Genomic DNA, 4,959 nt, shown 5'->3' with positions numbered 1-4,959 from the left:
AAAAAATTAACTGAGCGTATTAGTGCTTGCCTATAGTCCCAGCTACTTGGGAAGCTGAGGTGGGAGGTCGAGGCTGCGATGAGCTTTGATCATGCCACTGCATTCCGGCCTGGGTGACAGAGTAAGACCCTGCTTCTAAAAAAAGGGGATGGGGAGGGGAGAGTCAAAAGGCCAATGTGGCTGAATGAAGTGTGGTTACTGGGGTTGGGGTTGTGGGGAGCGGTAGGGTTTAGGCCTGACAGATGAACAGGGGTCAGATAGTGTAGGATCATAAAACCCGTGTGAATGAACTTAGATTTGAGAAGGGAATGTTCTAGAAGGGTATGAGAACTGAAGACATTCCCATTTTAATGTTCAGGATTCTCAGTATGGTTGTTACCATGGGTTCCTAAGTCCTTCAAGTTACAACTGAACTGTAATTATCATCAGGAGCATCCTGGGAGGTTCCAGGAACTTGCAGGGGCTCAGGAGAGCGTGGGGTTGCTAGGTGTGGTTTATTTAGAAGATGGAGATTGGGTGACCTACACCATGGCTCATAGCATCTTTGCCAGAGGCCATATGACCAGAGTTACAGCTTCAGCCAGGCAGGCAAGGATGATCCAAGGGGCAGCCGTTTCTTGCCAAAGCTCCTGGAGCCTGTTCCACCTGTTGCTCAGGCTGGTGACATAGATCTATCAGGAATGGGTCAGAGGCTACCCTAATAATCCAGGCCTGCAGCTTGGTTGAGAGCCAAAAAGAGGCTGGCAGCAGCAGTCCTACCCTGTGAATCAGGAAAAGGGAGACCAGGAGGTACAGACGTTCGTATTTCAGCACTGACTCAATGCCAAGGGCGTGGAGATTTTTCCAAATACAGAGGTTGGAGATTCTGATTCAGCAGGTCTTTGAGGGGAGCCCAGGTGATTCTGATGCAGACCCAGGATGAAGAAGCACCACAGTCGGCTGGGCGTGGTAGCACACATGACTGTAGTCCCAGTTACTTGGGAGGCTGAGGCGGGAGGATCGCTTCAGCCCAGGAGTTTGAGGCTGCGGTGAGCTATGATTGCACCACAGCACTCAAGTCTGGTCAACAGAGTGAGACACTGGCTCTTTGCAATTTGTTTTTTTGAGACAGGGTCTTGCTCTGTCACCCAGACTGGAGTGCAAAGGTGTGATCTCAGCTCACCACAACCTCCACCTCTTGGGTTCAGGTGATCCTCCTGCCTCAGCCTCCCAAGTAGCTGAGACCACAGGTGTGCACCACCATGCCCAGCTGTGTTTTTGCATTTTTAGTAGAGAGGTGGTCCCACTAATGTTGCCCAGGCTGGTCTCAAGCTCCTGAGCTCGAACTATTGGCCCTCCTTGGCCTTCTAAAGTGTTGGGATTACAGGCATGAACCACTGCATCTGGCCTGACACTGAGTCTTAAAAACAAAACAAAACAAAACAAAAACAAACCCCACATTATAGCTTCCACATGATTAGGTGCACAGATGCAGGCACCACATGCCCTTGGTTCAAATCCCAGCTCCACCACGTACTCCATGAAGGATACTGAGCAAATCATGTAAACTCACTGTGCCTTCATGTCCTCACCATCAAATGGAGCCGATAATCACAGGACCTCATTGATGGGCTATGGCAGGGAATAAAGTACCTGAGCAGTAGTACGTGTACATTGTAAGTGCCACAAAAACATCGACCATCACTGTGCTATCTCATTGAACTTCTGCACAAGCCTGCAAGGAAAGACTCATTGCCATTCAGCTTTATACATGAGAACTGAGGTGAAGCAACCCTTCCAAGGTCAGTGATTTGCTGACAGTGTTTTGTCGACACACATGCAAACCAAAACCACACTCCATCCCAAATTGCTCAAATGATCTGGGATCTGATGGCCCATAGTACCCGTTGCTCTGAAGACAGGAGGGTCGCAGAGCTGTGATCTTTCCCTCCCTCCCTCCCTTCTTTCTTTCTTCCTTTCTTCTTCTTTCTCTCTTCCTTCCTTCCTTCCTTCCTTCCTTCCCTCCCTCCCTCCTTTTCTCTCTCTTTCTTTCTCTCTTTCTATTTCCCCTTCCTTCTTTCCTTCCTTCCTTCCTTCTTTGTTTTTTTTTTTTTTTTTTGACAGAGTTTTGTTCTTATCGCCTAGGCTGAAGTGCAGTGGCACAGTCTCAACTCATTGCAACCTCCACCTTTTGGGTTCAAACGATTCTCCTGCTTCAGCCTCCCAAGTAGGGGATTACAGGTGTGAGCCACCATGCCCAGCGGGGTTGTGATATTTCTGAAGGTGAAATGTGGCAGTTAAAGAGTGAGGCAAGCTGGGTGTGGTGGCTCACATCTGTAATCCCAGTGCTTTGGGAGGCCAAGGTGGGAGGATTGTTTGAGCCCAGGAGTTGGAGACCAGCTTGGGCAACATAGCAAGACCCTATTCGTGAAAAAAAAAAAAAAAAAGAGTGAGGCAAAAATTCACTCTCATCCTGGATCAACCCTGTGCAGATAACAACTGTAAACTCTGGAAAAAATGTGAAAACCTGAAGGCACCGAGGAGTGAGCACAAGCAGGCAGGTGCTAGAGTGATGCTGCCACTTGGGACAAGCCTGGGTGAGTGCCTTGTTTTTGAGGGCAGGGTAAGTCTGTGCCAAGGTCTGGGAGTAGCTTAAACCCTGCTAGAAAACCTGGTTTTATGTGGAAAAACCAGAGGGCAAGGTATGCACAAACACAGTCTCTGGAGATCAAGGTGGGGGAATCCTGGAAAAGAGAGATCAGGGGAAGGGGAGACCCCAATTCTATATATGGGCCAGGTACGGTGCCTCATGCCTGTAATCCTAGCACTTTGGGAAGGCTGAGGAAGGTGGATCACTTGAGGTCAGGAGTTTAAGACCAGCCTGGCCAACATGGTGAAACCTTGTCTCCATGAAAAATACAAAAATCAGCCAAGCGTGATGGCACACGCCTGTAATCCCAGTAACTCGAGAGGCTGAGGTGGGAGAATGGCAGGAACTCAGAAATTGGAGGTTGCAGTGAGGTGAGATCGTGCCACTGCACTCCAGCCTGGGCAACAAGGGCGAAACTCTGTCTCAAAAAAAAAAAAAAAAAAAAAAAAAGGAATTAGATGGCATACTATTCACTGTTGTGGAAAGGTGTCCAAGATATATATAGATAAGTGAAAAGCACAGTAAAGACCAATGTGTAATATGCTACCAAAATTCTATCTATCTATCTATCTATCTATCTATCTATCTATCTATCTATCTATCTATCTATCTATCTGTAGTTGGCTCTTGAACAACATGGGTTTCAACTGCTTGAGTCCATGGATTTTTTTCTACATGGATTTTTTTCAATAAATATATTGGAACATGTTTAGGAGATTTGCAATAATTTGAAAAAACTTAGGCTAAGTGTAGTGGCTCATGTCTGTAATCCCAACACGTTGGGAGGCCGAGGTGGGAGAATTGCTTGAGGCTGGGAGTTCAAGACCAGTCTGGGCAACAAATTGAGACCCTGTCTCTACAAAAAATTGAAAAATTAGCTGGGCGTGGTGGTGTGTGCCTGTAGTCCCAGCTACCTGGGAGGCTGAGGTGGGAGGATCAAGTGAGCCCAGGAGGTGAAGGTTGTAGTGAGCCGAGATCACACCACTGCACTCCAGGCTGGGTGACAGAGTGAGATCCTGCCTCCAAAAAAAAAAAAAAAAAAGAAAAAAAAGAAAAAGATAAAGAAAAACAAAAAAAGAAATTTGCAGACAAACTGCATAGCCTAGAAATATCAAAAAAATTTAAAAAATAGGTATGTCATGAATGCATAAAATATATGTAGATGGTAGGCTATTTTGTCATTTACTACCATAAAATACCCTTGAAACAGTAAGACCAACTCCTCCTTTTCCTCCTCCTCTTCAGTCTACTCAGCATGAAGATCTTTTTCTTAAATAAGTTATTCTTTTTCAAGACTCCTAGACCTGATAGACCTGAGACAACTTTTTTTCTTTTTTTTTTAAGACTTTTGGAAGGATGGAGATCTTTATGACAATCTACTTACACTTAATGAATAGTAAATAATTTTTCTCTTTCTTTTGATTTTCTTCATAATATTTTTCCTAGCTTACTATATTGTAAAAATAGAATATATGATACATTTACCATATAAAATATGTATACATCAACTGTCTATGTTATTGATAAGATTTCCAGTCAACAGTGGGCTATTAGTATTTACAGTTAAGTTTTTGGGAAGTCAAATTTAATATTTGCATTTTCAACTGAATGGAGGGTTGGTGCCCCAAACCTTCATGTTGTTCAAGGGTCAAGTGTATATAAATTATGTTTTGTTTATTTTTTTGAGACAGGGTCTGGCTCGTTACCCAGGCTGGAGTGCAGTGGGGTGATCTCGGCTTACTGCAGCCTTGATCTCTTGGGTTCAAGTGATTCTTCCACCTCAGCCTTCCGAGTAGCTGTGACTATAGGCATGCGCCTTGGCATGTTCAGTTAATTTTTGCATTTTTAGTAGAGAGGGGTTTTACCATGTTGGCCAGGCTGGTCTTGAACTGCTGACCTTCAGTGATCCGCCCTCCTCGGCCTCCCAAAGTGCTGGGATTACAGCACCAGGCCTATTTTGTTCCTTTCTATCCCTTATGTTTTCTCATACTGGTTTTGCAGTTTCAGATATTATGTTTAAATCTTTAATCCAGTTTGAGTTCATTCTTGCATAAGGGGTGAGATAACGGTCTGTTTTCCTTCTGCCTGTGGATTTCCAGCTTTATTTTCATTCGATTTGAAGCGACTTTAGCAAGTGGATACTGTTGATGGCTGCCCCCTAGTGGACTCCCATGAGATTGTGTTTTCATGGTCTGCTCTTTTTTGCCGGAGGACCTCTGCTGGATACCAGCACCTGGCCTCCAGCAGAGGGTAAACTAATTTATCCTCCGGTGTGGCAAGAGTGTAGAGAAGTGATATTCTTATCCCCACAGCATGGACACACACTCGGG

The sequence above is a fragment of the Colobus angolensis genome, unplaced genomic scaffold, assembly GCF_000951035.1.
Source record: "Colobus angolensis palliatus isolate OR3802 unplaced genomic scaffold, Cang.pa_1.0 Scaffold464, whole genome shotgun sequence".
Lineage (NCBI taxonomy): Eukaryota > Metazoa > Chordata > Mammalia > Primates > Cercopithecidae > Colobus > Colobus angolensis.
This window is presented reverse-complemented; position numbering follows the sequence as displayed.